The sequence below is a fragment of the Peromyscus maniculatus genome, chromosome 17 (assembly GCF_049852395.1).
Source record: "Peromyscus maniculatus bairdii isolate BWxNUB_F1_BW_parent chromosome 17, HU_Pman_BW_mat_3.1, whole genome shotgun sequence".
Taxonomy (NCBI): Eukaryota; Metazoa; Chordata; class Mammalia; order Rodentia; family Cricetidae; genus Peromyscus; species Peromyscus maniculatus.
Window position 1 is genome coordinate 4,706,435 of NC_134868.1, and position 8,903 is coordinate 4,715,337.

The window sequence follows — 8,903 nt, forward strand, 5'->3', positions numbered from 1 at the left end:
AAATGCAAATCAAAATGACTCTGAGATACCACCTTATACCTGTCAGAATGGCTATGATCAAAAACACTGATGACAGGCTATGTTGGAGAGGATGTGGAGCAAGGGGTACACTCCTCCACTGTTGGTGGGAGTGCAAATTTGTACAGCTACTGTGGAAATCAGTATGGCAGTTTCTCAGAAAATTGGGAATCAAACTACCTCAAGACCCAGCCATACCACTCTTGGGTATATATCCAGGGAATGCTCAATCTTACCACAAAGATACATGCTCAACTATGCTCATAGCAGCATTATTTGTAGTAGCCAGAACCTGGAAACAACGTAGATGTTTGTCAACTGAAGAATGGGTTAAGAAAATGTGGTACATATACATAAATACTCAGCAGAGAAAAACAATGACATCATGAAATTTTCAGGCAAATGGATAGAACTAGAAAATATCATTCTGAGTGAGGTAAACCCAGACTCAGAAGGACAAACATGGTATATACTCACTCATAAGTGGATACTAGACATAAAGTAAAGGACAATCAGTCTGTAACCCACAGATCCAGGGAGGCTACCTACAGGGAGGACCCTAGGATGACTGTGGCTTATAATAAGTTTTGGTTTTGCCCCATCAATGGGCATTCTTTAGGGAAACATTTCACTATTAGGATAAGAATTTGTAATGTATCAAGCTGATGAAAGAATATGCTGGCTGTACTTTCAGGAGGAGAGGCTAAAATCTTTTTAGATTATCGATTAACCTGTAGAAAAATGTCTGCCGTAAATCAACAGTGAAGGGGAAGATGAATAGGAATCTCACTTACACAACTTAAGCAAAACATAGCTCTCTGAACAGATGAAGATAGATTTCTTCTATATCCCAGAATCTAATCAATATTTATATGTATAATTCAGCTATTATTTGGCTTAAAAGGGCTTATTGGGAAATGTTATCATTTTTACTATTTTCTACAGAGAAAATATTTTCCAGTTTCAAATAACTCTGGAATTTGGAATTATCACCTGTTTTTATGTTAAAAAAAATTTAAGTTGAAAATGCTGAAGGACCACTAAACTTGATGTTGTATTTGCATATCTAGATCTCTATAAAATAATGATTATAAATGTTTGTTTAAAAAGATGAAGATCGCCGGGCGGTGGTGGCGCACGCCTTTAATCCCAGCACTCGGGAGGCAGAGCCGGGTGGATCTCTGTGAGTTCGAGGCCAGCCTGGGCTACCAAGTGAGCTCCAGGAAAGGCGCAAAGCTACACAGAGAAACCCTGTCTCGAAAAACCAAAAAAAAAAAAAAAAAAAAAAAAAAAAAAAAAAAAAAAAAAAAAAAAAAAGATGAAGATCAAACGTGAATTTAACAAGAAGTTGTAGATCTTTAATACTGTACACAAAGTACTTTAATTCAGTGCCTCCATAGCTCGCTCTCTCTGTACACCTTTCCTCTGCTCTCTCTCTCTCTCTCTCTCTCTCTCTCTCTCTCTCTCTGCACCTCTGTGCCCTGCTCTTTCTTTGCTGCTCTTCCTCAGCCCCTGTCTCTACATCACTCCTGCTCTGTTCCACAGCCAAAATCTGGACAGTTATAAATTACATTTTCAGGGTCCTACCCATTCTCAGAATACAGGATAAGTCATGTAGTTTCTCTTAGGCTAGTAATGCCACATTGACCCAAGCACATAGCTCTAAGTTGGTGAGGGGTCCCAGACAGTAAATAATTGGCTGAACCTTGAGTGGTCAGGGTACATGCAGAAAGGGAGCTACTGCAAGGACTATGTCTTGATGTAAACAACCTGGCCTTGATTTAGCAATAGACAACACCTAAGAATTAATCTTTGCATAGTCTCTGTAGAGGCAGCTTACTCTGTTTTGGGCTAATTCTAAGGTCTTTGCAAAATGTGTAAAATGTTGTCTTTGAGACTGAGAACCCTATGCCAGTCTGAGTAATGTAAAATATTCCAGTATTATTTCTATACATCAAAATTATATAGCTTAAGCAGAAGTCATTTTCCTGAAAATCCACAGCTATATGTGTACCCAAAGATGTTAAAACACACTACTAAAGGGCTGTGGAAAGAACCCCACAGCTGTTCTTATTAGGGAGGCATAGCAGTAGCACCCAAGAAAGTTACAGACAGAAAACAACTGGTTTCTGCAGCCAGTTGACCCCATGGCTTTGCCAGGTGGGGGTCCCCATCAGGGAGTTTCTCATCTGGTGGGTCCACTTGTCAAACACTAGTTGTCACCTGCTGTATACTCCCATGACCCTCAGCAATCCTCCATGCTCCCTGCCCATTAATTTCATGAGAGACAATACGCCATATGCTATTTAATTACTTCAAGAGGAAAATCCTGTCCAATTTTCATTTGTTAACCAAAGTCAATTAGTTACCTGAGACAAAAGTCACACAGGATGAGAACCCACACTTTCTGTCTCCAAATAAAACGTTCTGTAATTCTCTAACATTTTAAGTCAGTTCTTCCAAATTAGGTATACTATATTCCTATTTTGACGATTTAATATATTAAATTAAACATAATTTAATTTGCCACAAGTTCACCCTAATAATTCATGAACTGAGGAGGTGGAGGCATGTGCATCAGGAATTGAAGGCCAGCCTCAGCTATAGAGCCAGTTTGAGGCCACCTAAGTAAAAATAAATGAAGAAAAATAGCAAGATAATTAAGATTCATCAAAACCTCAGTACTTTTCTCCCTCAACAGCCATAGCACGGAAACCTACAACTTACACTCATTCTAGGTATTTGAAATATGCATTTTTAAAATTCTATAAGGAAATTTAGGTTTTAATATTCACACAACATTTACATTCCATTAAACCCAGAAAGTTAGCACGGGGCGGCATTCCTGCCGAGCTCTTCCTGGCCTGACTCCAGAGAGTGGCACCAAGCGCTAATCCAGCTTTTGTTTCACCGACGACACCTTTTGTTTCTCTTATCGCCCTATGTGAATCTTGTCTGAGAGTCTCCCAAGGATCAAAGGCCTATGCAAAACTTGCTTCAGGAAACCTGGAAAACCCTGGCACCTGATAAATCCAGGAATTTGCACTTGGCATTGTATTCTTGGGAGCTCCTTTCAGGTTGTTTTGAGCATATGGAAATCAACTTGCTAAAGTGTAAATATTGAGAAAAATAAAAATGCTCTGGGTGAAGGAAGTGCTTCAGTCCTTAGAGGCTGGGTCCCCCTGCAGCCAAGAAAGGCTAGAATCCTTTGAGTTTTCTTTCCACGGATCCACACGAACCCACACACCTATACTGAGACACTCTGCAACATTAACACCTCTTTACTCAATCTTAAATGACATTTTGAGATTGTATAATCCTAGACAGACAGTACCAAGCCATCAAAGGCTCATGAGGCTAGGACAAGTCAGTCTGTCTTTTCAGGAAGGACACTGATCTCAATTCTAAGTGATTAGCACTAAACACATGCAGATAAAGGTAACTTCAGTAGGGAAAGGTATGTGTGTGTGTGTGTGTGTGTGTGTGTGTGTGTGTGTGTGTGTGTGTGTTGTTTGTGTGTATTATTATGTATTAAGCAAAGATAAGCATAGAAGTCTGTATCATAAATTTGTGAAGAGGTACCTTCACAAATTGAAACATCCCATCAGCCCAGTATTTTCACTTGCATTTTTTACTTTTGTTTATCCTTTTTATTGGAAATAGATTCTCTTCTCATAAAATATATCCTGACTACAATTTTTCTTCCCTCTAATCCTCCCAGTTCCTCCCCTCCCATCCTGATTTACTCTTTCTGTCTTTTATTAGAGGATAACAGGCTTCTAAGAGGTAGCAACAAAACAGAACAAAATAAAATATAATTAGATGAAACAAAACCCAAGCCTAACCCACAGAAGGAAAATAGCCCGACACCTGGCACCAGAATCAGAGACTGACTCACTTACATACCCAGGAGTCCCATAAAACACTAAACTGGGAACTATCATAGACACACAGAGGACCTGGTGCCGCCCCCGCAGGCCTTGTGCTCACTGCTTCAGTCTCTGTGGTTCATAGGAGCTTTGCTCAGTGTGTGCAAAGGCCTTGCTTTCGTGGTCCTCTCCATCCCCTCAGGATCTAACACTATTGTTGTCTCCTCTCCCAAGGAGTTCTCTGAGCTCTGAGGGGAGGGATTTGACAGAGGCCTCCTATTTAGAGCTGAATGTTTTCAGTTTTAAAATTAAACACACTAGAAACAAGAATTATTATTTGACTAATACCTTGAACTTTTGAGGGGCAAAAATTACTTAGAGTTTTCATTGTACAAGTGATTCCTTCTATAGTGGTTTACTAAGTTATCTGCTAATAAATGCCACTCATTAGAATATACAAAAGGTTTCTGATCGCCGGGCGGTGGTGGCGCACGCCTTTAATCCCAGCACTCGGGAGGCAGAGCCAGGCGGATCTCTGTGAGTTCGAGGCCAGCCTGGGCTACCAAGTGAGCTCCAGGAAAGGCGCAAAGCTACACAGAGAAACCCTGTCTCGAAAAACAAAAACAAAAACAAAAAAAAAAAAAAAAACTCTAAGCTTCATGAAACAAAATAGAAGAAGATACAATAAACTGGAAAGACCCCTATATTCTTGGATTGGCAGGGTTAATATGATGAAGACAGCCATTCCAAAAAATTAATCTAGAGACTCAATGAAACCCCTTAACAATTCCAACACAATTCTTTACAGAAATTGATAAACTGATCTTAAATTTCATATGTAAATACAAAAGAACCACATTAGTCAAAGCAATTATAAACAACAATGAAACTGCTTGAAGTATTACAATCACACATTTCCAGTTGTACTATAGAGCTATAGGAATGAAAAAAGTGTGATATTCAATAAAAAAAAGATTCATTGACTAATGAAATATAATTAAGCACCTATACATAAATTTATACTTATAGACTCATGTGTCATTTAACAAAGAAGTCCAGAGAATACCACAGAGAATTGATAGCAATTCAACAAATGATACTTATCAATCCAGATTAGCTACATGGAAAAGAATGAAACTCAATCCTTTACCCAGACCAAGCACAAAAGTCAACTCCACCTTCATCAAGGGCCAGAACCTAAGACTTGATACCATGAATCTGACAGAAGAGAAAGTAGGTAATAGGCTTGACCTCATTCAAGCAAGGAAGGACTTTCTGAACAGGACCTTAAAAGTACAGATATTTAAAACAAAAATTAATAAATCAGACCTCATGAAACTAAAAAGTTTATATACAACAAAGAACACCATCACTTGAGTGAAAAGGAGTCCTCAAGTATGGGTAAAAAAAATCTCACTAGCTCCATATGAAAGAGAGGGATAATATTTAGAATATTAAAAAACTAAAATATTAACTATTAAGAAAACAAAAATCAAAAAGTGGGAAAAGTTGAACTGGTGCCTAACTAGAAGCTTCAGCTCTACTCACTAGTATTTATGATGTGTAAGCTACCGTGCATGCCCACAGAATAGAAAGGTAAACACTAATATCACCAAGCTACAAATACTGTAACCTAAAACAGAGACTTGCCTGTTAGAGATTCTGGTGCAATAGTGGTACAAAGGTTATGGAAGTAACTAGTCACTGTTGATTGTATTTAAGGGCCACTCCATGAGATGGAACCCATACCTGACACTGCTAAAGCAGCCAAGATCCTGAGAATAGATAAGGCAGGAGCCTAGGGGAAACCCAATACTATTATTCTACTGAAGTAGCAAAGGGATATAATGAGTGTCATACCCACTGACCTGTGTTTCAATCAGCTCTCATTAGAGAAGCATCTTCTCACAGGAGATGAAAACTAACACAGAGACCCCAAACTGGAGTAAAATAAAGAGTAAGTGTGAACCCAGTTTTTTTTTTTTTTTTTTTTTTTTTTTTTTTTTTTTTTTTTTTTTTTTTTTTGGTTTTTCGAGACAGGGTTTCTCTGTGTAGCTTTGCGCCTTTCCTGGGACTCACTTGGTAGTCCAGGCTGGCCTCGAACTCACAGAGATCCGCCCGCCTCTGCCTCCTGAGTGCTGGGATTAAAAGCGTGCGCCACCACCGCCCGGCCGTGAACCCAGTTTTAAATGGGATGACTTGTTTAAAACCCTCCCCTTAAGGATATTACTTCTATAGAACCAGAGGCACAAAGATTGTAAGAACCAGAGGTAATAGGTGACTCCAAAGAATCAGCATTTTCCAGTTAGAATATTATATAAATGAAACATTTTCCAACCACCTTTCTAGGAAAAAAAAGAAAAAAGAATATAGAATCTGTGAAATAATACTAAAAAATCAGTAAGATTTGAATTAATAATGATTAACTCAATTTAGAAATACAAATACAAAATTAAAAATGTCCAAAAATACACAAAAAAGGTTTTTTTTTCTAGAATGAGAATAATACATCAAGTGATGCCTTCACAAGGAATTCTGCAGAAGAAATACCTCCATAATGAAGGAATAATACTCTAGCAAATAGCCAACTCTGCAGTTCCACATCCTGGAAACAAGGACAGAATGAGGCCAGAGTCATAGGATGGAAATAATGGACTATGGTAGAGGTCAATACAGTGACTTTAGAGCAATCTGAGGAGGTCTGATAGAAGCACATAAGGCCAGCGCCCTGTGCATCACCCTGTGATTCTTTTTAACATAGCGAGAAAAAGACAATATTTATGTGTCAATTTCCTGAAACCAAATTACTGTAGTTACTCTAGTTCAAGCAAAATAGATGAGCTGAGTGAAATGTGTGGCACTGCCTAATGGAACTGTTATTTTCCAGGTTTAAGATGTTCAGCCTGAGAGAAAATGTGTGAGTAATCTTTGGTGTGCTCTCATGCAAATCCCTAGTCTCTGGAGCACATAGACATAAAGCCTATTTAAACTTAACATAGCTTGGGGAATTATAATTATACCATTTCCACCATCTCTTTCCTGTCTCCAAGCCCAAGTGTGTCAATTATTCCAGGCTGGGCCTTGATTGGTCAGTAAGAAGGAAAAAAAGACGGGGAAGGAGTGTCCTAACGCAGCCCAGGCTTTTATTAGGTAGTGGTGATGCAGAGGCATTTGTGTAAGAACGGGAATTCATTGTCCACACATTATGACCAGTTATGGTCACAGTATGGAAAGGGAGGAGCAGGAAGGAGCTTGAACAATTACCAGTTTTAAGTGCAGTTGGGATTACCAATGTGCAATCAGTTAGTCAATTATAGGTGATCTATAAATGTCCCGAGTAGACATTTCTTGGGCTCCCCAGACCAGGTTCCTTGGCCAGGATATTGACCTGTCCCCATTGAAAAGTTAGATCTGCATCCAGGACAGAGATTTAATTCTCTTGACCACAGGTCCTTTTCTCTTAACAGGCCTTCTTTACTACTTTTAACATTTCTCCTTCCTAAGTCCCCCAGAATCACTTAGCATCAGAGAACAGTGCTCCCAAAACTCTTTTGGCATCTTTGGCCTCTGGCAAGGATGAAACTGCTAAGAGTCTTAGTGTTACTTCTGGCTTTTAGTCAAGAAAGCAATGGGTTACTTTTCTTTGGGGTCTTCTTTATCCTATATTGCCTCATCAATTCTACCTCCAGTTCTTATCCCACCTCCTTTTGAAAAGGTAACCCTAACTGCCATTATGGGTTTGGGGCAATGAATTATTTGGCTTCTTCCAGCTGAATTTGGGATATCATGTGGCAATATTGGGCTACCATTCCAGAGGACCTCTCATAAAGACCAATCTCACAGATATAGACAGGAAAGGAATTTCTTTACTGGTGTCTGGAAAGGACTAAAATGTCCAAAGTCCATAAGACATTCTTGATGGGCTCATAGTAGCCCCTGTTTATTAGATGTTTCTCTTTAACCTCTACAGTTGGTCTCTGGAATGATGAATCCACAGTAAGCTTTCACACCCTTTCAAGGCTGTTTCCGAAGCCAAAAGTCGGCATGATGCTCTTCCCATGAGGCTTCTGGATAGAGAGAGAAGTGGTATTTAGGCATTATTTGGGGGTTAAAACAATCATGGGTCTGTCTTTCTTGGCTGTGTGCAGGTGCTTAGGGAGCCAAAGTCTGACATCTCACATCTACATAGTATTTTTTTTTTTATGAAGAAGAAAATATTAGTGAGATTGGTTGTCTAAATAACATCTCATGTAGACTCACATCTAATGTGCGTGGAGTGCGATCCCTTGGGTTGTTACCAATTCTCTTAGTCTTTGGTTAAATTTTTCTTCTGAATGCTGAGGCCCATAAAAGTGGCCAAAATTAATCTTTCTTTCTGTGCTATCAAGGCCAGTTGAGCAACTAGTCCTCAGGGGTCACTTGGGCTTGAGAGGAATCTCAGACTCTTCTAGTCTTTCTTTTACCAGTTGTCCATCAATGTGAGGATGATTCAAAGGCTTTGCTTTAGGTACCGTGGCTTCCTTTGAAGACTTGAGAAAATCTTCCCCACATTAACCCTCCTTTTTGTAAACTGGACTATATTTCAAATTTAGTGGGGTCTCCATAGCCTCTGTGAACAAGACAACAAGCCTTAGTTTCCAGGGACCTCATTGACCTTGTAGGGAAAGGGGAGAAATATTTCTTTTATCCTCTCTAAGCACATTAGAATAGGCTCTGAGAATGATTATCAAACACCCAGAAGATCAGTTTTACACCAGTTTGGTCCTTTTAACTACCGTATACTATTTAAATAGCCAGACATAACTCTGGCAACCTGCCTAGGCCTTGGGAGGTTTCTCTAAGGCCCTGATGTATAGAGCAAAAAGCAGAGCTCCTTCTCTAAAACCAGGAACATGCTTGGGAGAGCTGGTAAAGTTCTGGGGTCAGTTCTTGGGAAGGGATTGCTTCAGGTCCTGAGAACCCAACTTTTTCCACACATGGAGCTCTGGTTATCAGTCCCAATACTACTGTGGACTT